The sequence below is a fragment of the Dama dama genome, chromosome 2 (assembly GCF_033118175.1).
Source record: "Dama dama isolate Ldn47 chromosome 2, ASM3311817v1, whole genome shotgun sequence".
Lineage (NCBI taxonomy): Eukaryota > Metazoa > Chordata > Mammalia > Artiodactyla > Cervidae > Dama > Dama dama.
Genome location: NC_083682.1, coordinates 44827468 through 44853615, shown reverse-complemented (window position 1 = coordinate 44853615; position 26148 = coordinate 44827468).

Here is a 26148-nt window from a genome sequence, read left to right as displayed (position 1 = left end):
CCAAGTAGTCTTAAGAAAGCAGAGTGGAGCTGGAGGAATCAACCTTCCTGGCTTAAGATTATACCACAAAGCTACAGTCATCAAGTCAGTATGGTACTGGCCCAAAAACAGAAATATGGAAAAATGGAACAAGATAGAAAGCCCAGAAATAAACCCATGCACCTATGGGTACCTTAATTTTGACAAAGGAGGCAAGAATATACAATATATACAATATACAAGGGGCAAAGATAGCCTCTTCAATAAATGGTGATGGGAAAACTGGACAGCTACATGTAAAATAATGAAATTAGAACACTTCCTAACACCATACAAAAAGGAAAACTCAAAATGGATTAAAGACCTAAATGTAAGACCAAAAACTATAAAACTCTTAGAGGAAAACATAGGCAGAACACTCGATGACATAAATCAAAGCAAGATCCTCTATGACCCACCTCCTAGAGTAATGGAAATAAAACAAAAGTAAACAAGTGGGACCTGATTAAGCTTAAAAGCTTTTGCACAGCAAAGGAAACTATAAGCAAGGTGAAAACTCAACCCTCAGAATTGGAGAAAATAATAACAAATGAAACAATTGACAAAGGATTAATTTCCATAATATACAAGCAGCTCATACAACTCAATGCCAGAAAAACAAACAATCCAATCAAAAAGTGAGAAAAGACCTAAACAGACATTTCTCCAAAGAAGACATACAGATGGCCAACAAACACATGAAAAGATGCTCAATATAGCTCATTATTAGAGAAATGCAAATCAAAACCACAATGAGATATCAGCTCACACTGGTCAGAATGACCCTCATCAAAAAGTCTACAAACAGAGGGTGTGGAGAAAAGGGAACACTCTCGAACTGTTGGCAGGAATGTAAATTGATACAGCCACTATGAAAGATGGTATGAAGATCCCTTAAAAAAAACTAGGAATAAAACCACCATATGACCCAGCAATCCCACTCCTACACATATTCCCTGAGGAAACCAAAATTGAAAAAGACACATATATCCCATTGTTCAGGGCTTCCCTCATAGGTCTGTGGGTAAAGAATCAGCCTGCAATGCAGGAGACCCGGGTTTTATTCCTGGGTCAGAAGATCCCCTGGAAAAGGAAATGGCAACCCACTCCAGTATTCTTGCCTGAAGAATCCCATAGACAGTGAAGCCTGGGAGGCTGCAGTCCATGGGGTCGCAAGATCCAGACACAACTCAGTGACTAAAGGGAGAGAGAGAGAGATACCATTGTTTGTAGCAGCCCTATTTACAATAGGTAGAACATGGAAGCAACCTAGATGTCCACTGCCAGATGAATGGATAAAGAAGTTGTGGTACATATACACAATGGAATATTACTCAGCCATAAAAAGGAATGCATTTGAGTCAGTTCTGATAAAGTGGGTGAACCTAGAACCTATTATACAGAGTGAAGTGAGTCAGAAAAAGAAAGATAAATATCATATTCTAATGCACATATGCAGAATCTAGAAAAATGGTACTGAAGAATTTATTTAGAGGGCAGCAATGGAGAAACAGACATAGAGAATAGACTTAGGGATGTGGGGAGAGGGGAGGAGAGGCTGAGATGTATGGAAAGAGTAACATGGAAACTTACATTACCATATGTAAAATAGATAGCCAATGGGAATTGGCCTTGTGTCTCAGGAAACTCAAACAGGGGCTCTGCAACAACCTACAGGGGTGGGGTGGGGAGGGAGATGGGAGGGAGGGTCAAGAGGGAGGGGATATATGTATTCCAATGACTGATTCGTGTTGAGGTCTGCAGAAAACAACAAAATTCTTTTAAGCAATTGTCCTTCAATAAAAAATAAATTTAAAAAAAATTCTCTTTAGTTTCTCAAAGTCCTTCAACTAGGAAATGATGCTTTGGAGTGCAAATTCCTAAGACAGCTCCCTGGACTCAAGTGGAGGGTAAACCCATGATATCCAAAGCTAGAGAAGTTCCCTACCACACTTCATTTTTCCCATCTATCCTAAAATTACTTGCACTTGGTTGTGTACCTGTCATTTTTGCAAACAGTGCCAAGTTGGGTATATGATACTAATGCAATAACAAAACACAGGTGGTAACATCAAAGGACTATGGTATAGTTAGAGAGACAAAAGATGCATCTGAGGTAATAATTATACACTGAACAAAATCTTTTACATTATTCTTAGATTTTAGTGTGTAAAATACAGTTCTACCCATTTTTCTTGCAAGCATCCTCTACAATCCCCTCTCTCCTACACATCATTTAAATTTAAATATTAGTGGAAAAACACCTCTAACCACCTAAGAACATTCTATGACAGAGAAAAGTAATCAATGTGCCCTCTGGAGAGATTTTTATGACTTCAAAATTACATTTAGAATTTGAGTTGCTTACTTAATAAGCTTGGAGTCTTTGTTTCATTTGGTATATTTTATTGTCTCTAAGCTACCACTGGTAGCTAAACAAGTATAGCTAAAGGTTTCAGGCTTTCTGTGTATTTTTAGTTAGGTTCTTACTATAGTCCCTGTAGGAAGTACTACCATTAGCTCCCTGAAACAAAACTTAAAAAGGTCAAGTAACCACCTTTAAATGCTGCATTCAGAACTGAAACCTAGGACTTTGTCACTCTAAAGTTACAGAGCTTAGAGTACATGAGAAATGGTGAAGAACAGAGAAGAAGGTAGAGCTTGTTGCTAAAACAAGGAGCCCTGAGATGGAATGGCTCCCATTAAAAGCCAGACAACAGAATTACAACACAATACAGCAGTCTAATTTCAGGACAAATAAAATAATGACTCTGGTCCTGAAGAAAGTTTATATTCTGTGAAGTATGCTCTCTTTAATAAATCAAGGAAATGCATAATTCATTTTAGTCACACTTCTATGAGATATAAAATACAGCCCAGTGTTTAAATGAATTGTTGTTGTTCAATCGATAAGTCATGTCTGACTTTCCAGCTCCATGGACTACAGCACTCCAGGCTCCCCTGTCCTTCACCATCTCCAGGAGTTTGCTCAGATTCATGTCCATTGAGTCTCTCTAACCATTTCATCCTCTGCTGCCCCTTTCTACTTTTGCCTTCAATCTTTCCCAGCATCAGGATCATTTCTAATGAATCGACTCTTTGCAGCAGGTGGCCAAAGTATTGGACCTTCACCTTCAGTATCAGTCCTTCCAATGAATATTAAGGGTTGATTTCCTTTAGGATTGGCTGGTTTGATCTCCTTGCAGTTCAAGGGACTCTCAAGAGTCTTCTCCAGCACTGCAATTTAAAAGCATCAATTCTTTGGCACCCGGCTTTCTTTACAGTCCGGCTCTCACATCCATACACAACTACTAAAAAAACCTTAGCTTTGACTATACAGACCTTTCTCAGCAAAGTGATGTCTCTGCTTTTTAATATGCTGGGGGCTTTGTCATAGCTTTTCTTCCAAGGAACAAGCATTCTTTTAATTTCATGGCTGCAGTCACCATCTGCAGTGATTTTGTTTAAATGGATAAGCTTTACTTATTTGGGGATGCAGTTGGTCCTAGGCAAAATGATAAAATGGGAAAACTTGTCTATAAGTTAAAGCCTCTGTTTCTTCTCCAGAGTCCATGGTCCACTCTATCACAATTGGTGTCTTAAAAAAAAAAAAGATGCTATTGGTCACTCCACTGTTCTCTGTGGTTCTATCAATTTCTTTTCCCTAGAACATTCACATTTTCAATCTTAGCATCAGGAATGAAATAAAAAATCTTCCTTGTTAAAAAATTTCAGCCAGCAGAGAATGTTAAATTGGAGTGTGCATATTTGGAGAACAGTAAGAGGCATTAACAGAGTTCCTAAAGTCACAGTACATAAGCACCTGAGCAAACTTAGGGGAAAATGCAGTCTGTGTAACAATTTGACTTATGAAAAATGCATTTTTCTTAAAGCTGTCTCCTCAGTAAGATAGCTTTGTGTTTGCAATATTCCCAAAGTCTCTCTGGTATATAGACAACTAAAACACGTGAGACTAAACCACAAAAGACAATCCAAATCTTTTGCCCCATGAACCACTTATTGTTCTGTTACAATGTACATCTCAGTGACTGAACTCTGAAAAAGGACTCTATTCTCACTGGCAAGGACATCGTTTGGTTCATTCCCCATAACTAGGCTGTTTTGCAGAGTCCTAATTCGTCATTTTATTTACTTTTTCTTTCTCTTCCTCAGAGATACCAATCCAAGTAGCATTCATAATTTAGGAAACTTTCCCCTAAGAGCCCTGAGGTTTCCTACATAACTGGTAATGGTTGTGTTCACAAAGCTGAAACTTTAACATCATTGATTTTTATGGCATTATTTCTTAATGAACCCTGTTAGAATGTAAGTGACTAAAAAGTACATAAGGTACCTCTGTTTGAGCTTTAAAATAGGAAAGATCACAGAAAGGCCTTTTATCTCTGTCTCGGCTCCAGTGAACTGTAGCTCAGTACATAACAGCTCAGTTCTTAATTCAGAAGGACCTCATGATTAAAAAGAAAAGTCCCGTTAACAATCACACCAATTCATTTAGATGAAACATTCTGTTAAGCAGAAAATGTTCTGAATACTTTGTGAAAAATATATCTTAGTGGTACATAAAGGGGCCCTTTTACCCATTGGTACAGCTCAATAGGTTAATGAAAAGTCTTTCTTAAGAGATAATGTTAGGGCTGTCTGAGAGCTAAATATATTTGGAGTTTAGAAACAGGCGATGAAATCTTCAACATTCTGTCAGGTTGTTAAAATCATCTAAGGCTAGTTGTGGACAAAATCTATGACTACTTGACAGGCTCATGGTGACATGCGTGAAATTTGTTGATGATCTCAGTTCAGTACTTGCACTAGCTAATGACATAATTGTTACCATGTGTAATATTTTACTCTCATAGAGTACTAAAATTAGTTTTAAAGTGCCATTGCCTAATCAATACTTAAATATCATTTAACAATATTCAACCATCATGTATTATGAAACTAATACATTGTTGATACTGTGGTATAGAGTGCAGGAGATTTACAGATTAAAAACACATTTTTCTTGACCCACAGAAATTTAAGATCTAGTAAGAAGTTAGACTAAAACTGAGTATCATAATTGTATGCAAGAGCTATAAAGAAAACAATAGAGGTGACATCTGTACTGGTTATGGAAAGATGAGTTGAAGTATCTCAGAGAACATAGAGAAAGATATTCTGATGGAACAAACAGATCCGGAGCTGTGAAACAGCATAATGTGTCCAGGAAAACTGATACCTAGGAAAAATGCCTGCAACATAGTAGATGTTCAATAAATGTCTCTGGAATGAATGAATAAAAGGCAAAAATGAAAAATTACATTTGACTGGAAATATAAACCGCATATATGAATAAAAGGAAAAGAAAAAGTTCAATAAAAGGAAATGAATTTGGGGAAACAAAAATGCAGGCAAGTACCAGTGGTCACTTTCCAAGGAGCGTTTTTTCTTAACAGTACTGTAATATTTATTTTATTGAAATGAAGTTTAGATATAGAGACATTTTTTCCAACTATTTGTTTCTATATTTTAAAAATCTCAGACTTAATGGCTTAAAACGTCAAAAGCATGTATTTGCTCAAAACTGTGCTACTTGGCTGTGGTTTGGGAGGTAATAGTTGATCTTGGCTCCACTTAGCTGAGGCAGCTTAAAGAGTAGGGCCTATAGGTAACTGAAGACTTACTCATCCATACATATCTCACAGTTGATCTCACTATCAACTGAGACCTTCACCAGGAATGTCAACTGAAGTATGTACATACAACCCTTCTCTTAACTTGAGCTGCCTAATAACGTGGTGGCTGCGTTCCAGGGGTGAGTATCCCAAGAGAGATGCAGGTAGAAGCTGTGTAATTTTTAGATCTAGCCTTGAAAGCTACATAGTATCATATCTGCTATACTCTTTTGCTCAAAGCATATACAACCCCTTCCAAGTTGAAAGGGATAGAAAAGAGACTCCTTGACTTGACATTGGTGTGACAAGGATTGTAAGAGCATGCAAGAACAGAAATATTGCTGTGAACATTTTTAGAAAATGCAATCTACCACAATTTTTTCCCTCATCCCCATAATAAATAATAAAAATGACATCTACAAAATAGGAATCTAACAATCTTTTTAATGGATCAACAGTGGAGACCACAAAACTCATCGTTTGGCTAGCTCAAGACATCAATTATAATTGCCAATTTACCAATGTGATATTTTAAGCTTCATTAGAGCAGGAAATGAGTGTTTTACTTAATCATTATATTTCCAACACCTGGTGGAAACATGGCTTTTTTTTAAAAATAAATGTCTCATTAACATTTGCCAACTAAATGAAATGTAAGTATATAAACTTAATATTAAAAATCACTACTTCTTATATAATTACCTCCCATAGTCTTTTCCCATGTAAATAGTTTAGAATCTTAATGCCAATTTTTATGTCAATATATTTTTTAGTGTGATCCACTCATATACAGTGATAATTCAAAGTTCTTGAGGATTATAATCTTGCCAAGGTGGGTGTATGGTCAGGCCACTCACAATGGCTGTTCTGTGCTTTGTCCATCCCATGCCAGTCCAGTGCCTGCTTCACCTACACCCTACTCACAGGACTGACCTTCTATGTACTAGCCCCAGGCCCCAGCTAATGATTGTCCTAACCTTTGGTGGTGGTTCAGTTACTAAGTCATGTCTGACTCTTGCGTCCCCATGGACTGTAGCTCACCAGGCTCCTCTGTCCATGGGATTTCCCAGGGAAGAATATTGGAGTGTGTTGCCATTTTTGTCTCCAGGGGATCTTCCTGACCCAGGGATCAAACCCCTATCTCCTGCATTGCAGGTGGTCTCCTGAAGCCCTTTCTAACCTTTAGATCAGAACATTTCCACCTGGAGGGCTTATCAAAGAGGCAGTGGTGGGCTTGGCCCTCTGTTGGTTTCCCTGGTAACTGATGAGCTAACCCGATGTCAATTTCCCCTATAACAGGCCCTCCCCCTCCCCTCCAGGAGTAAAAACTGAAGCCAGCTCTTGCCAGTCGCCCAGGGCATGCTGTGGGGTGTTGCTCCAGGACTGTGCTTCTGTCACTGACAGCCAGCTGTTTCTTCAGTCTTAAATCTGGGGTGAGTGCAGCCCAGCAGAGAGGGAGGGGTGTCAATAGCAAATAGTCAATAGTTTTCTTATTTCTTAATAACAAGAATTCTGAAATCAGAGCACATTTTAAAAATACTTTATTTGTTTATTTATTTGGCTGTGCCAGGTCTTAGCTGCGGCACACGGGATATTTGATCTTCACTGTGGCTGAGTGATCTTCTGTTAGCACATGTGGGATCTAGTTCCCTGACCAGGGATGGAACCTGGGCCCCTTGCACTGGGAGCTCGGAGTCTTAGCCACTGGACCACCAGCGAAGTCCCAGAGCAAGTTTTTAAAAATCAGATAGATTACCAAAGTTTGAACTGCTCTTTAAAAAAAATTACATACCTTCTTCCGGTGACTAAAATACACCCTGAAATCAATTCAGTCATTGTGAAGACAATGTTCAAATCCCTTTAAAACATTTCATATATTTGCAATTTACCTTAAATATATGTAAGATAAGTGAATAAGTGAAGTTGCTCAGTCGTGTCCGACTCTTTGCGACCCCATGGACTGTAGCCCACCAGGCTCCTCCATCCATGGGATTCTCCAGGCAAGAATACTGGAGTGGGTTGCCATTTCCTTCTCCATATGTAAGATAGAAGACTAAAAAAAAAAAGCCTCAGTCTATTAGTCTGAGCATTCCTGTCACAGTCGCCGCACGAATGCCTAATTTATGTTGACTGGTCCCCTATCCTCAGTGGAAGCATGGATATTGACAGAACCCAATTTCTAATATAGGGAAAAAGTGTTTCTGTTTTGTTATTCCTAAGATACCTCATACTTTGATCTCTTCACATGTTACATTGCATGGTTTAGGGGATTTATGTGTCTGGACTACTTTTATTACAAGATTATTGAATGATTTACTTTGAAGTGCCAGACGAAGTTTCATTTGCTAATCAATGAATGTTTAATCTAGTTTCCTAAACTGTTACCAAGGAGGCTTGTCAGTTTCAATTCCCTTCAATAATATTTCTAGCTAACAAGGATGAAATTACATTGTAGGGAAAAGTGAAGGAGCATGTGATAAGGTTTAAGGATGCTTTCCATTTTGAATATGGAAGAGAATGTTGTCGGGTGAATTTCCTGTAGCCCCTAAGCTCTCTCAATGCCTATTGTCTCGAGTGACATGAATGTTGGCCATACATACACATGAGTTAGTCTGAAAATGACAGTGATAAAATATGACTTTTTAATCTATTTGTTAAATTTCTGGTAAATTCTTATGCCTATAGCACTTAACACAAGTGTAGTACGAAGAATGTGAGCAAGGAGACCCTGCTCTGGCTTTGTCATAAGAAGTTTTGAACTGCCCTCCATGTCTTATTCCTGGCTTTAGAGGAAACACTTTTGGCCTTTTTAAAAGAATGATTTGTTTACTGGCTGTGGTGGGTCTTTCTTGCTGCACAGAGGCATTCTCTAGTTGGGGCAAGTGGGGGCTACTCCTTGCTGTGGTGCATGGGCTTCTCAATGCAGGGGCTTCTCTTGTTGCAGAGAATGGTTCTAGGCACGCAGACTTCAGCAGTTGCAGCACATGGGCTTAGTTGCTCCACGGCATGTGGGATCTTCCCCAAAAAGACATTGAACCAGTGTCCCTGCATAGCAAGGCAGATTCTTAACCATGGACCACCAGGGAAGCCCTCAGTTTTTCACCTTTGAGTATGTCAGATGTGGAATTATCATACATGGCTTTTATTAAGTTGAGGTAGGTTCCTCTATGTGCACTTTCTGGAAATCTTTTATCATAAATGGATTTTGAATGTTATCAAAAGCTTTCTCTGTACCTATTGAGATGATCGTATGGTTTTTAGGCTTCAATTTGTTAATGTGGTGTATCACATTGATTGACTTGTGGATACTGAAAAATTCTTGTGTACTTGGGATAAATCTGGCTTGGTCATAGTATATGATTCTTTTAATGTATTGTTGTATTTGGTTGGCTAGTATTTTGTTGAGCATTTTTGCATAAAAGAAACCCTCCTATACCATTCATTAATGGGAATGTAAAACCACACAGCCTCTTTGGAGGACAGTATGTAGGTTCCTTTAAAAAACTAAAAACTGAACCACCATGTGATCCTGCAATCCCACTCCTGGACAACTGTCTGGGGAGAACATAATGCAAAAAGATACATGCTCCCCAGGTTTGCATAGCAGCACTATTGACAATAGTAAGACCATGGAAACAAACTAAATACCCATCAACAGAGGAATGAATAAAGAAGTGATCCGCACATACAATGGGATGGTACTCAGTCATGAAAAAAAATGAAATAAAGTGATTTGCAGCAACGTGGATGGACCTAGAGATTGTCATACTGAGTTAAGGAAGTCAGACAGAGAAAGACAATTATCGTATCATTTATATGTGAAATCCTTAAAAAGTGGTATAAATGAACTTATTTACAGAACAGAAATAAAGTCACAGATGTAAAAACAAACTAATGGTTACTAGGGGTGAAGGGGGGATAAATGGGGAGATTGGGATTAACATATTAATATTTGTTGTTGTTGTTCAGTCACTAAGTAATGTTGAACTATTTGTGACCCGTGGACTGCAGCACACCATCTCCCAGAGTGTGCTCAAACACAAGTCCTTGAGTCAATGATGCCACACTACTATACATAAAATAAATAACTAATGAGGACCTACTGAATAGCACAGGGAACTACTCAATACTCTGCAATCTAAATTGTATATGCATCACAAAAATCCAGTTTTAGAGCACTCCCATTACCCCTTATTTTTTGCTGGGTAATTAATTGCTGGTCTGATATCTGTATCCACAGATTTTATTTTTTATACATTTTTTATAACTGGAATCAGCATGTAGTATTTAGCATCTGGCTTCTTTTGCTTAACATATTTCTGAGATTCATTCATGCTGTGACATTTGACAGAACTTCATTCCTTTTTATTGTTAAATAATATCCCTTTGTAAAAATATACCACATTTTTAATCCATTCACCATTTGGATATTGGAATGCTTCAAGTTTTGGACTATTTTGAATAATGCTATATAACATTTATGTGCAAGACTTTGCGTGAATATATTTTTTTCATTTATCTTAAGTAGATTCTTAAGAGTAGAATACTTGAACTGTACAATAAATTTATGTTTAACTTCCCCATATTATGCCTTAACTTTCCCATATTACACCAAATTGTTTTCCAAAGTGAGAGTAGCATTTTACATTCTCATCAGCAGTTTTTCCATTTTCTCCACATCCTTGTCAACCCTTATTATCTGTTTCTTTGATTATAGCTATTTCTGTGAGTATGAAATAGTATTTCATTATGGTTTTAATTTAAAATTTACTAATGATCAGTGATATTGAGCATCTTTTCATGTGCTTGTGAACTTTTGTACATGAATAGAATAATAAAGCAGAGTAATTTGCAAAGAGACAAGTGAGGTGACATTACTGTTACTATTTTAAAAGGAGTCAGTAATGATCTCTCCACTAGAAAGAAAGTGTTTGGAGAGAAACCTGAAAGGAGTGGGGAAAAGCATTCTAGGTAGAGGAAACAAGTGCATTTAGTGAGAGCAGTTTTCATACAGTCTAAGTAAACCAGGAGGACACTGGAGATGAAGCAAAGTGGTAGAGTGGTGATGGAAGACAGGTAACAGATGGGCTGGCGGGAGTGCAGGTCTTACAGGGGGTTAAAATTTCAGTCGTTCTGTCATGTCTGACTCTTTGTGACCCCATGGACAGCAGCACGCCACACTTCCCTGTCCATCACCAACTCCCAGAGGTTGCTCAAACTCATTTCCATTGAGTCAGTGATGCCATTCAAACATCTCATCCTCTGTAGTCCCCTTCTCCTCCTGCCCCCAATCCTTCCCAACATCAGGGTCTTTTCAAATGAGTCAGCTCTTCACATCAGGTGGCCAAAGTATTGGAGTTTCAGCTTCAACATCATTCCTTCCAATGAATATTCAGGACTGATTTCCTTTAGGATGGACTGGATTGATCTTCCTGCATTCCAAGGAACTCTCAAGAGTCTTCTCCAACACCACAGTGCAAAAGCACCAATTCTTCAGTACTCAGCTTCCTTTATGGTCCAACTCTCATGTCCATACATGACTACTGGAAAAACCATAGCTTTGACTAGATGGACCTTGTTGGCAAAATAATGTCTCTGCTTTTTATATGCTGTCTAGGTTGGTCATAGCTTTTCTTCCAAGGAGCAACTGTCTTTTAATTTCCTGCCTGCAGTCACCATCTGCAGTGATTTTGGAGCCCAATAAAATAAAAGTCTGTCACTGTTTCCATTGTTTCTCCATCTATTTGCATGAAGTGATAGGACCAGCAGCCATGATCTTCGTTTTTTGAATGTTGAGCTTAAGCCAACTTTTTCACCCTCCTCTTTCACCTTCATCAAAAGGTTCTTCAGTTCCTCTTTGCTTTCTGCCATAAGGGTGGTGTCATCTGCATATCTATTATAAGTAGGTTGATTATACTTAAAAACCAAAGCGCCTTATAGAAAAAATGTTCATATTTGTGGTTACCAAAGGTGGAGAGTGTGGGGTCGAGAAAGGGGAAATTGGATGAAGGTGGTCAAAAGGTACAAACTCCCAGTTATAAATAAGTACTAGTGATATAACATACAACATGATAAATATAATTAATGCTGCTGTATGCTATACATGAATATTATCAATACAGTAAATTTGTGAGCTCTGATCACAAAGAAAATGTTTTTTTCTATTTCTTTAATTTTGTATCATATGGGATAGTGGGTGTTCACTAAGCTTTATTGTGGTAGTCATTTCATTATGTATGCAAGTCATATCATTATGCTATACACTTTAAACATATTCAGTGTTATATGTCAATTATAGCTTAATAAAACTGGAAGGGGAGAAAAGAAGAAAAAAGTTATTATAAGGATTGACTTTTGGTGGACAGATTTATACTCATTTGACCTTAAGAAACTTATGTAAAAAAAATTCCAAATGATTAGGAGTTAATGGAGAAGATTATTCATATCTGCAGATTAATGTAGTCACTCTCTTGAGGAACTGGGAAGACAGTGTACAGATGATAAACAATAAAAACAGTTGAACTCAGCTATCTAATCATTGCTGGATACTCAACTTTGTGTGTGAGAAATTTGCTAGTCATTCTAGGATATACAAGCACAGTCTTAGCTCTTAAGAGAGCAAAATGGTCCTGTGCCCTGTCTGGTTGATAGAGAAAATGCCACGGCTTCATCTGTAAAAGGACACAACTGCTGTCCAGTCTCAAAGTGATTTTTTTGCCATTATGATTGGTAAAAAGAGATATTTCATTATTATTTTCATTTGCATTTTCCTATTAGTAAGTCTGAGAATCTTTTTATGTGCTTATTGCTTATTTGAATTTGTTCTTTGGTCATTTGTGTGTTTTAACCAATCCCTTGCCTATTTTTATGGTTGGTCATCTGCATGCTATCAAATGTAAGAGCTGATTACATGGAATAAGTATTAATGCTATATCTTTTATGTGCCCTGAAATTTTCTTAACAATCAAGCACATACTTGATCAGACTTAAATATGTACTTCTCTTTGGATTCTGGATATGTTATTTTAAGAGTCTTCAGTCTCATAGGATATAGAAATATTCTATTAATACTAGCAATTTTCCTAAGATTATGATGACTTTTCCATATTTAACTTACAATAATTTTATTTATTCATCCATTTATTTATTTAACTTCATGTGCCAGTGAATGTATGTGAGTATAATCTTAGGAGAGAGATCCAATTCTCTTTTCTTTCAGGAGGATAGACAATTTTAACAGCATTATTTGTAAAAACAAACAAACAAACAAAAAAGATCATCATTTTACAGTGAACAGATACACTATCTTTACCTTACACATACATACACATACATATGCACACATATTCACAAACGTACTCTGTAACCTATTATTTTATTTCCCATTTTACTAACTTACTTACACATTCTAAGCCAATATTATATTCTTGAATATTTTTTCAAGAGAATTGTAGATAACTTTAATCCAACTCCAAAAAATATATATTAGGCCTTCTACTAACATTTCTCATAATTCATGTTTTAACTTGAGAAGCACTGTTACATTTTTGCTATTGTGTTATGAAGAAATATGGTAAATCTTTCCTTAGTCTGTATTTTGATTAGTCTCTTTCAGAAATATTTTGTGGATCTTTTGATATAGGTCTTATACTGGTCTTGTTAAAATTATTTCTCATTATTTTATAGTTTTTGTTGCCATTTTGAATAAATTAACTTCATTTTCATTTATAGCTGGTTATATAAAATATAAAGAAGAATCTATTAATGTTTGCTTATTTATGATGTACACAGCCACTTTGAAAGCTTTCCATTAAGAGGACCAGCAGGCTTAGCTTTCTTAGCTTTATTTTATCAAAAATATGGATAATTTTACTCTTCCTTTCCATCATTAGTACAGATTATTTACTGTTGCTTTCTTATTGCACTTGCTAGGATGTATGTTTAAAGTAAATAATAATAGTCTAAGTGGGCTTCTCATTGTTTACAAGTAAAAACTATTTATCCTATCCTAAGACAGGACATCCTAAGAAAGTTTCTTTTGTTTATTTTACTGGGCTTCAGAAAGGATTATTGCTTGCATACTCAGCATAGGAATTTTTCCTAACTTTTTATTTTATATTGGAGTATATACTGGAGTATATACTTGTTAGAAGGCCAATGTAGGTTGGAGCTGGGGAGAGGATTACAAACACATAATGAAAATCTTTCTTTTTCAAACCCCGGTGTTAACTCAGAAGTAAAGCAGAAATAATACTTCTTAAATGCAGGTGATTTATTGTTCCAGCGTATAAACCAGTCTTCTATAAATCTTTTTTTTTTAATGGGCTTTCCTGGTGGCTCAGTGGTAAACAATCCACTTGCAATGCACAAGATAAGATTTAGATCCCTGGGTTGGGAAGATCACGTGGAGAAGGAAATAGTAACGCATTCTAGTATTCTTGCTTGGAAAATCCCACGGATAGAGGAGCCTGGCAGGCTACAGTCCATGGGGTTGCAAAAGAGTCGGATGCGACTTAGCAACTAAACAACAGACTGACAGTGTTGTGTTAGTTTCAGGTAACCTTGCGTTAGTTCTCTAAGTCTGTGAGTCTGTTTCTGTTTTGTAAATAACTTTGTTTCTATCTCTCTTTTTAACTGCACATATAAGCAATATGATATGATATTTCTTTGACTATTTCACTCAACATGACAATCTCTAGGTTCATCCGTATTGCTGCAAATGGCATTTTTCATTCTTTCTGCTGCTTATTTTAGCATATTTTTGGTTTGTCTAAATTCTCAAGATTAAGACTAAGTTCCCATATTTTTTATCTTTCTTCCTTTGAAGAAACATTTAAAATGTTGGTTTTTCAATGAAAATAGCTCTAGTTGTGTCCCATGGGTTTTGCTATAAAGAGTTTTTCTTTTATAACTTTCTAAACAGTTTATAAGTTCACTTTGAATTACTCTTTCCTTTAAGGGTTATCTAAGAAAATGTTTCTTAATTTCAAAGTACTGATTTTTCAGAACTTCTAGATTATAAGATTAACTACCAGAGAATGTGATCTATAAAATCTCTACTTTAAAATGTCTTCATTTATTCTTTGTCAACAAGCATAATATTAATTTTAAAAATATTCCATGGATGTAAGAAAAATTTGTCTCCTACTTGTGAGATGCAAAGTTCTCTCTTTTTTCTCTCTCTTTTCTCCCTACAGACACACACACACATACTCTCAAGAGTGTTTATATTATTCAGTTTCTTCCTATCTTAACTGCTTTTTGCTTACCTGGTTTGGCATAATCTATAAGGGTGAACCCAAATATCCTAATTTAATCTTTTAATCAAATACTCCTGTCTTTTAATAAATTGTTTTCATATAATTGGCTGCTGCATTGCTTGGAAAATACAAGTTTATTACTGTTCTTTTCCATAAAAAATTACATTTTATTATTTCACAAAGTTCTTTTTAGCCTATTCAACCTAAAATTCCTAACTTGTCTAATACCAGTTTTGCTTCTCCTGCCTTTCTTTGGTTCTAATTTGTCTGGTACACCTTCACCCATTCCGAGTTTTCCTTTGAAAACACATATAAACATGTTCGTATTATTTTAATTGCATAATTTTTTTTCCATTTTTGTGAATTTTCTAAACCGTAGCCTATTTTTTTCTTGTTTGATCAAATTACTGCTAATTATCCTGTTCCTGTGTTGTTTGGTTCCCTCAGCACCCCCGCTCTTTCTATGTATTTATACTTATCTCCTGTCAATACAACCCCTTCTTACCTCTCAACCTATAAGTCATGTTAGAAATCTAATATCTATTAGTCTACATTATTCTTCATGCTTGTATAATCATACAGCAACCAACCAAATTTATTTGCATACACAAACAGAATCATCTAGATCTTCCATTGTTTGTTTTATAAAAATGTGATCACATTATATATAATTCTCTACAAATTTTTCATGAATGCCTCATAGAAATTTGACTTCTGGGTTAAATTATATAGCTTGTATTAATTTTCTTTAAAGCTGCATAAAGTTCCAAAGCATAGATGCAGCATAATTTATTCAATAATTTCTCTACCATTATACATTTTCTCTTTTATATTTTTCATACTTGTTTTTTACTTCTTTGATCAAATTACCTCTATCTTTTTCCTCTCATCAGTTTTGAGCTTCTACTAAAGTTTTGCATCTAATAATGGTTACCCATCCCTTTCCAGGGGCACTCTCTTTAATGCATTCCCCTCACATTGCTTTCAGTCCCACGTGATGCTAATCCCACAACTGATGGAAAACATACTGTGTCTGGTCCTCTGAGCAGTGGATGTATCAGCTTGAGGTTTTTTGACCACCTATTGAGATTGAAAGAGAAAATCCCCCTACTCCCATGAATTATAATGGTTAATGGCTTTCTAATAAAAGTGATAAAGAGAATTTTCCAAATTCTTCATCAATGTGGGAGCTACTTAGGGACCAATAAGTTCTTACAGCAAATATAGATGGGCAGGTTCTAGCTTTTTTCTTTGTACTCCATAGATCTTCGTGGGCCAGCCTCTTTTCAGGAAGCATGGAGCTCTAGTTGGTACAAAAAGAGATCTTCTCTGTATTATCTAGGCAGGTCTGGATAAGAACTAAGTCCTATGTATGTGCTTCCTCCCAGATCTCCGCAAAGGCAAGACCCTGTTATCCCTCTGCAGGCTTTGTTTTCTTTGGAAGCTGCTCCACTCAGAGTGAGTAATTCTAAGGGGAAGGAGAAAGCAGCCGAAATAGAGATGTAGATAGACACCTACATCTCTCAAACATTAACTATTATTTATATGACTTACCTCTAGTGTTATCCCTCTGTGAATCTTTTTTGTTCAGGGACAGGAAATCTTTGGGATGTTCTCTCTCACCTCTGAATCAGAAAACATGTCCATCTGAAAAGTCAGTTTTTGGATTCTGGTTAACAATAATGGCCATAATTTACTGACTGTTTACTGCCTGTCAAGCACTGTGCTAAGTATTTCGTATGGATTTCATATGTACAACTTCGTGCTGAATACCCATGTGCTTGATAAAGGGCCAAGCCCCTCCATCTCCCTAGTTCCCTCACCTAAGGGGCTGTATATCTCATTGCTGGGGTCTTTCTGTGAACAGGCGGAGTATTGAGTCCCATAATTAGAAATGGCCACTAGAAAAACACATTGAATATCTCCTCCATTTTGTTTAATCAAAAAACAAATCAAAATAGGTACTTTAAGGTACAAAGAATCTGGTACTTTCAATGGCTGGTTGTCAACACTAGTTTCATAGGTAGTGTTAGTAATTGGTTCCAAACGCAGGGAAATCTTTAGCTGTTCATGATTTTCTTATTTCCACCTGAAATTCACTAACCACTTAAAGCTCCTGATTTACTTTTGCAGCAGTTTTCATTGCCTTTGATACAGATGAAATAAAATAAAACCCCTTCTTATTTGGTCATATTGGATAGAATTTGCCACTGAACAAAGTAATACATTGGATCAGAAATTTTTTTTTCATTTTTTTTTTTTATTAGTTGGAGGCTAATTACTTTACAATATTGTAGTGGTTTTTGTCATATGTTGACATGAATCAGCCATGGATTTACATGTATTCCCCATCCTGATCCCCCCTCCCACCTCCCTCTCTACCCGATCCCTCTGGGTCTTCCCAGTGCACCAGGCCCAAGCACTTGTCTCAGGCATCCAACCTGGGCTGGTGTGGATCAGAATTTTTATCATCAGTATGATTGATATATAATTGGTAGTGATTTGAGATTAATTTTTCTCTTGATGTAAACAACATAAAGTAAAATGGCTACTCTCCCAATACAGATAAATATTATTTTACAGAAGAATATCCTTGTGCTTCAAATAGTGAACTATGTGACCAAGATCCAAAGTATCTTTTCATATTTGTAGCTTATATCTTAAAACTCCATAACAAAGTAGAATGTGATAATTCCCAGGACTTCCATAGTGTTCCAGTGTTAAGACTCTGCCCTTTCACTGAAAGAGGCACAAGTTTGATCCTTGGTCAGAGAACTAAGATCCCACATATCATGAGATGAGACCAAAAAAAAAAAAGAAGAAGAATACAGTATTTCCCAACTATAGGAGTTGCAGAAATGGCTCATGAGTCGCTGTGCTTGCCATATATATGAACCTTGCTTACTCTCCTAAAGGAATGTTTACTTTAAAATTTTTAAAGCTGAGCTTATTTTATTTTTTTAATATTGTCTAAAGTAAGTAACAGGGCTTCCCTGATAGGTCAGTTGGTAAAGAATCTGACTGCAATGCAGGAGACTCCAGTTTCTATTCCCAGGTCAGGAAAATCTGCTGGAGAAGGCATAGGCTACCCCCTCCAGTATTCTTGGGCTTCCCCAGTGGCTCAGCTGGTAAAGAATCTGCCTGCAATGCAGATCTGGGTTCAATCCCTGAGTTGGGAAGATCACCTGGAGAAGGGAGAGGCTACCCACTCCAGTATTCTGGCCTGGAGAAGAATTCCATGCACTACAGTCTGTGAGGTAACAGAGAGTCAGACATAATTGAGCAACTTTCACTTTCAGAGTAAGTAACACTTTTTGTGGCTATCAATACGAAATGAGGGTTGAGACTCACTGGATGTAGAATCCCAGGATGCTAACTATGAACAGGGAAGAGTAAGGGAATCCCAAGACAGGTCAGTTACATGTCCTCTGACCTTCAATGTACAAGCAGAACTGCCTTTTCTGTCACTCTGTGACATTTTTCATACATTTGGCAATTCATTTAATTAATATTTACCCTCGAGATGATCATATAAAGTGAAGAAAGTCAGCCCATGGCAAATATCATAAGGTATCACTTATATGAGTAATCTAAAAATATGACACAGGTGAACTTATTCACAAAACAGAAATAGACTCAAAGACATGGAAAACAAACTTATAGTTACCTAATATATATACACTCTATGTATATAAAACAGATAAACAAGGACTTGCTGTATATAGCACAAGGCACTATACTCAATATCTTATAGTAACCTATGATGGAAAAGAATCTAAGAAAGATTTTGGATATGTATATATAGCCATATATATTTCAATCACTTTCTGTCCACCTGAAACTAACACAACATGGTAAGTTAGTTCAGTTGAGTTCAGTTTCTCAGTCGTGTCTGACTCTTTGTGACCCCATGAATTGCAGCATGCCAGGCCTCCCTGTCCATCACCAACTCCTGGAGTTCACTCAAACTCATGCCCATCGAGTTGGTGATGCCATCCAGCCATCTCATCCTCTGTCGTCCCCTTCTCCTCCTGCCCCCAATCCCTCCCAGCATCAGGGTCTTTTCCAATGAGTAAACTCTTCGCATGAGGTGGCCAAAGTATTGGAGTTTCAGCTTCAGTATCAGTCCTTCCAATGAACACCCAGGACTTATCTCCTTCAGGATGGACTGGTTGGATCTCCTTGCAGTCCAAGGGACTCTCAAGAGTCTTCTCCAACATCACAGTTCAAAAGCATCAATTCTTTGGCGCTCAGCTTTCTTCAGAGTCCAAATCTCACATCCATACATGACCACTGGAAAAACCATAGCCTTGACCAGACAGACCTTTGTTGGCAAAGTAATGTCTCTGCTTTTTAATATGCTATCTAGATTGGTCATAACTTTCCTTCCAAGGAGTAAGCGTTTTTTAATTTCATGGCTGCAGTCACCATCTGCAGTGATTTTGGAGCCCAAAAAAATAAAGTCTGACACTGTTTCCACTGTCTCCCCATCTATTTCCCATGAGGTGATGGAACCAGATGCCATGATCTTAGTTTTCTGAATGTTAAGCTTTAAGCCAACTTTTTCACTCTCCTCTCTCATCTTCATTAATAGGTTTTTTGAATTTTTTTTTGTTTTTTTTCTATCATTTTTTTTCATTTATTTTTATTAGTTGGAGGCTAATTACTTTACAATATTGTAGTGGTTTTTGTCATATGTTGACATGAATCAGCTATGGATTTACATGTATTCCCCATCCCGATCCCCCCTCCCACCTCCCTCTCCACCCGATTCCTCTGGGTCTTCCCAGTGCACCAGGCCCGAGCACTTGTCTCATGCATCCCACCTGGGCTGGTGATCTGTTTCACCCTAGGTAATATACATATTTCGATGCTGTTCTCTCGAAACATCCCACCCTCGCCTTCTCCCACAGAGTCCAAAATTCTGTTCTGTACATCTGTGTCTCTTTATCTGTTTTGCATATAAGGTTATCGTTACCATCTTTCTAAATTCCATATATATGCGTTAGTATACTTTATTGTTCTTTATCTTTCTGGCTTACTTCACTCTGTATAATGGGCTCCAGTTTCACCCATCTCATTAGAGCTGATTCAAATGAATTCTTTTTAATGGCTGAGTAATATTCCATGGTGTATATGTACCACAGCTTCCTTATCCATTCATCTGCTGATGGGCATCTAGGTTGCTTCCATGTCCTGGCTATGATAAATAGTGCTGCGATGAACATTGGGGTGCACGTGTCTCTTTCAATCTGGTTTCCTCAGTGTGTATGCCCAGAAGTGGGATTGCTGGGTCATATGGCAGTTCTATTTCCAGTTTTTTAAGAAATCTCCACACTGTTTTCCATAGCGGCTGTACTAGTTTGCATTCCCACCAACAGTGTAAGAGGGTTCCCTTTTCTCCACACCCTCTCCAGCATTTATTGCTTGTAGACTTTTTGATAGCAGCCATCCTGACTGGCATGTAATGGTACCTCATTGTGGTTTTGATTTGCATTTCTCTGATAATGAGTGATGTTGAGCATCTTTTCATGTGTTTGTTAGCCATCTGTATGTCTTCTTTGGAGAAATGTCTGTTTAGTTCTTTGGCCCATTTTTTGATTGGGTCATTTATTTTTCTGGAATTGAGCTGCAGGAGTTGCTTGTATATTTTTGAGATTAATCCTTTGTCTGTTGCTTCGCTTGCTATTATTTTCTCCCAATCTGAGGGCTGTCTTTTCACCTTGCTTATAGTTTCCTTTGTTGTGCAAAAGCTTTTAAGTTTCATTAGGTCCCATTTGTGTATTTTTGCTTTTATTTCCAATATTCTGGGAGGTGGGTCATAGAGGATCCTGCTGTGATTCATGTCGGAGAGTGTTTTGCCTATGTTCTCCTCTAGGAATTTTATAGTTTCTGGTCTTACATTTAGATCTTTAATCCATTTTGAGTTTATTTTTGTGTATGGTGTTAGAAGGTGTTCTAGTTTCATTCTTTTACAAGTGGTTGACCAGTTTTCTCAGCACCACTTGTTAAAGAGGTTGTCTTTTTTCCATTGTATATCCTTGCCTCCTTTGTCAAAGATAAGGTGTCCATAGGTTCATGGATTTATCTCTGGGCTTTCTATTCTGTTCCATTGATCTATATTTCTGTCTTTGTGCCAGTACCATACTGTCTTGATGAATGTAGCTTTGTAGTATAGTCTGAAGTCAGGCAGGTTGATTCCTCCAGTTCCCTTCTTCTTTCTCAAGATTACTTTGGCTTTTCAAGGTTTTTTGTATTTCTATACAAATTGTGAAATTATTTGTTCTAGTTCTGTGAAAAATACCGTTAGTAGCTTGATAGGGATTGCATTGAATCTATAGATTGCTTTGGGTAGTATAGTCATTTTGACAATATTGATTCTTCCAATCCATGAACACAGTATGTTTCTCCATCTGCTTGTGTCCTCTTTGATTTCTTTCATCACTTTTCTATGTATAGGTCTTTTGTTTCTTTAGGAAGATATACTCCTAAGTATTTTATTCTTTTTGTTGCAATGGTGAATGGTATTGTTTCCTTAATTTCTCTTTCTGTTTTCTCATTGTTAGTGTATAGGAATGCAAGGGATTTCTGTGTGTTAATTTTATATAATGTAATACACCATATTAACAAATTGAAAGATAAAACCATATGATTATCTCAATAGATGCAGAAAAAGCCTTTGACAAAATTCAACATCCATTTATGATTAAAACTCTCCAGAAAGCAGGAATAGAAGGAACATACCTCAACATAATAAAAGCTATATGTGACAAACCCACAGCAAGCATTACCCTCAATGGTGAAAAATTGAAAGCATTTCCCCTGAAATCAGGAACAAGACAAGGGTGCCCACTCTCACCACTACTATTCAACATAGTTTTGGAAGTTTTGGCCACAGCAATCAGAGCAGAAAAAGAAGTAAAAGGAATCCAGATAGGAAAAGAAGAAGTGAAACTCTCGCTGTTCGCAGATGACATGATCCTCTACATCAAGAGGCTTCTTAGCTCCTCTTCACTTTCTGCCATAAGGGCGGTGTCATCTGTATATCTGAGGTTATTGATATTTCTCCCGGCAATCTTGATTCTAGCTCGTGCTTCTTCCAGCCCAGCGTTTTTCATGATGTACTCTGCATATAAGTTAAATAAGCAGGGTGACAATATACAGCCTTGATGTCCTCCTGTTCCTATTTGGAACCAGTCTGTTGTTCCATGTCCAGTTCTAACTGTTGCTTCCTGACCTGCATACAGGTTTCTCAAGAGGCAGGTCAGGTGGTCTGGTATTCCCATCTCCTTCAGAATTTTCCACATTTTATTGTGATCCACACAGTCGAAGGCTTTGGCGTAGTCAATAAAGCAGAAATAGATGTTTTCCTGGAACTCTCTTGCTTTTTTGATGATCCAGTGGATAATGGCAATTTGATCTCTGGTTCCTCTGCCTTTTCTAAAACCAGCTTGAACATCTGGGAGTTCACGGTTCACGTATTGCCGAAGCCTGGCTTGGAGAATTTTGAGCATTCCTTTACTAGCGTGTGAGATGAGTGTAATTGTGCAGTAGTTTGAGCATTCTTTGGCATTGCCTTTCTTTGGGATTGCAATGAAAACTGACCTTTTCCAGTCCTGTGGCCACTGCTGAGTTTTCCAAATTTGCTGACATATTGAGTGCAGCACTTGCACAGCATCATCTTTCAGGATTTGAAATAGCTCAACTGGAATTCCATCACATCCACTAGCTTTGTTCGTAGTGATGCTTTCTAAGGCCCACTTGACTTCACATTCCAGGATTTCTGGCTCTAGGTGAGTGATCACACCATCATGATTATCTGGGTCGTGAAGATTTTTTTGTACAGTTCTTCTGTGTATTCTTGCCACCTCTTCTTAATATCTTCTGCTGCTGTTAGGTCCATATCATTTCTGTCCTTTATTGAACCCATCTTTGCCTGAAATGTTCCCTTGGTACCTCTTAATTTTCTTGTTAACTGTACTTCAATTATTAAAAATGGAAAAAAATAGATATTTATGAAAGGTCCACTATGGACCAGACACTGGGCTAGACACCATGGTGAAACTACACAGTTCCCATCCTGTTACTGAATAAGGGAATAATATTTATTTTTTCACCATTTATCCCAACCATACCAGAATGTAAGTATGAAGGTGAATGCATCCCAGAACTCAGAAAAGTACGTGGCAATAAAGGAATAGTAAGTAAACAGCTAAGGATAAATTAGTGCAATAAGTGTTATGCTACTCTTACTAGAGCAGGATTCAGGCTTATTTTTCTTTTCTGCAAAGGGGCAGATCCTAAATGAATTAGGATTTGGAGACCATACAGTCTCTGTTGCCTCCTGTAATTATAACTCAAAAGAGCCATAAACACAGCAAATGGATGTGATTTTATTCCAATGACTTTTATTTTAAAATAAAATGAGTTGCAAGCTGATTTGGTCTGGGGAGAGCTATAGTTTGGGCAACGCTGTGTTAGAAATATACATGAGTCTATGCATACAGGCTCACTTGTCCATGGAGGGTTTGCAGAGACAGTAAAAAAAGTTTAAGCCAGGATTGCTCAAGTAATACTGGCTGTGTGTCAGTCTCCTGAAAGGCTTGTTAAACACATATTACTGGGTCCCACCTCAGAGTGCCCTAGTCCATTGTCCAGGTGGAACTTGAGCTTTTGCATTTCTAACAAGACCAGGTTATACTGATGGCTCTAGGGACCACATCTTGAGAATTCTTATCTAAACTGAGACATGATAGCTCTGTAAGGGGAGGGAGAGGGAGAAAGTATAGGGAATGTAGAAAATATAGATGGTACATTCAGAGGGCCAAAGGCAAGAAAGAACAAAATATATTTACCTGCAAGGACTTCACTACGACTGGAACATGAGTGGGGAAGCGTAACCGAAGAGCAGTGGGAGTTAGCCTGGAGAATTAGGCTTCTTTCTAGGGGCACATGTATCCGGTGTTGTTCATAGCTGTCACAGACAACTCATGAAAACTAAATTTCTTGTCAAGTGTCCATTTTACCTCACCTTTGAATATGTAGTTTTTTTTTTAAATAACAAAGCTATCATAGTTGAAAAATTATATTTGGCTGAATCTTTTTAAAGTTCAAGTAAACTATAGTGATTTGGGGGAAAGTGAAAGTGTATGCATCTGTATTTTGCATACCTGACATCAAATAATTGAGTTTATCATGCAAATTTGCAATGGACTAGACTAAGAGCTGTAAGAACCCTGTGCCTCTTGTTTTCTTCAGATGCTCATCAATGTTTAATTTTCTAGTTTATACATTTTCTAGTTGTTTTTCTTTTCCTTTCTCTATAACCAGGCTCTGCAGTGCTCTACAAGGGCAGAGACATTGTCTCTGGTTTACTGGTGTATCTCTAGGATTTAGCCCAATGCTGGCACATGACAGGTGTTTAGAAAAAGACTCTGAATAGAAGGATGAATGAATTAAGTGATTCCAAGATGTTACCAACTCAATTAAAATTTTTTTAAATATTTTCAGTTAGATGTGTTATAAGAAAATATTAGAAAAACTTTAAAGTCTTTCATGTTAAGTACATAGTAATGATAACTCAAAGGTGAAATAAATAGCATAAATAAGAAAAAATTTTGACCTACAAAAGGGAGATTTTACTTCTTATATTTTAGCAGAGAAATTTTGATTTCTAAAGCCACTAATTCACATTTGGATTTTTCCATGATATAATTCATAACTTGTTTTATGAACATTTGTCTGTGTCCATCTTGGAGAAAATAGAAAGTGTGCAAAGGACAAAAAAAAATAAGGTCAACATGATATATGAAGAAACAAAATAAACAGCATAAGGAAATATCAACATTTCTTTAACAATCAATCACTAATAATATGTCAGCAAGCATGAGGTCATCTTTAACTGACAATTCAATGGAAATACATCATTTAAGTAAGGAAGGCAGTCTTACTAAATTCAATATACCTATCAACAACTGCTTGACTGTTTCACAAAACAGAAAGACAGCTGCATAAAATAAATGCATAAAAAAGCTATAGCATACAAGTTAAAATACTAGTCTTTCAAAGCAGCTTTGGACTGAGTCTTCAATCAGATTTAACAAATTGAATTTTTAATAAGCGATCATATTTTACTTTTCGAAACAAAAATTTATCTTCAAATGAAAGAAACGTTCTTAGCTTAGTCTCCTTAGAAATAGACTCTTTTTGAAAGGAGAGGAAAGTTATTTTAATTATGAACACTATAAAATACATATTAAAGCATTAATAAAAATAATTTTCAGGCATGAAGTATATATGAATTTAATCTCTTTTTCCCATAGATATACATAATCTGTATTGGCCCTTATATGTCTGTGAGATAGAGATGAACTACAATTCTTCCAACCATTTAAATAAATATTAGTTATAAAAAATATTCACAGTGATAAACTTATTTTTTATCATAATATAATCATAGGTCTCCAAGGATAGGAAGTTGAGAACTATTTATATGAATAATTAATTTAATGAGAAATTGGAAAAAGGGGTTTAAATTTTGAGTGATAGATGAATCTTCTCCAGGTTTAAAGAGAGAAAGTATGGAGGATAGAATGATTTTAAAGTCTTTACTTTTTCATTGAAGAGCACCTTCTTCAAGTAATTTATTGTGTCTAGAAATTGGAGAGGGGGGAGAATAAAAAAATTGGATAAAAAGTATTCCTGCAAATCTCCAGCTCAATATATGTAATCAGTTGTTAATCTGACTTTTCCTATTGCTTTAGAGTTGCATTCAAGTACAACCACAAGTATTCTAAAGAAGGCTTATGAGAGTGTTAACTGAGGGAAGTAGATACCATCAACCCTACTGGTATCCCCCAAGACCATAGAAGAGGAAAAAATAAAATACAAGAGTCCATTAATAGGGTTGTAGGAAGTGTAGTTGTTGTTGTTCAGTCACTAAGTCATTTCTGACTCTTTGCGACCCCATGGACTGCAGCACACGCCCGGCTCCCCTGTCCTTCACTATCTCCCAGAATTTGCTCAGATTCATGTTCATAGAGTCAGTGATGTTATCTACCAACTCATCCTCTGCCGCCCCTTTCTCTTTTTGCCCTCAATCCTTCCCAGCAGCAGGGTCTTTTCCAGTGAGTTGACTCTTCACATTAGGTGGCCGAAGTATTGGAGTTTCAGCTTCAGCATCAGTCCTTCCAATG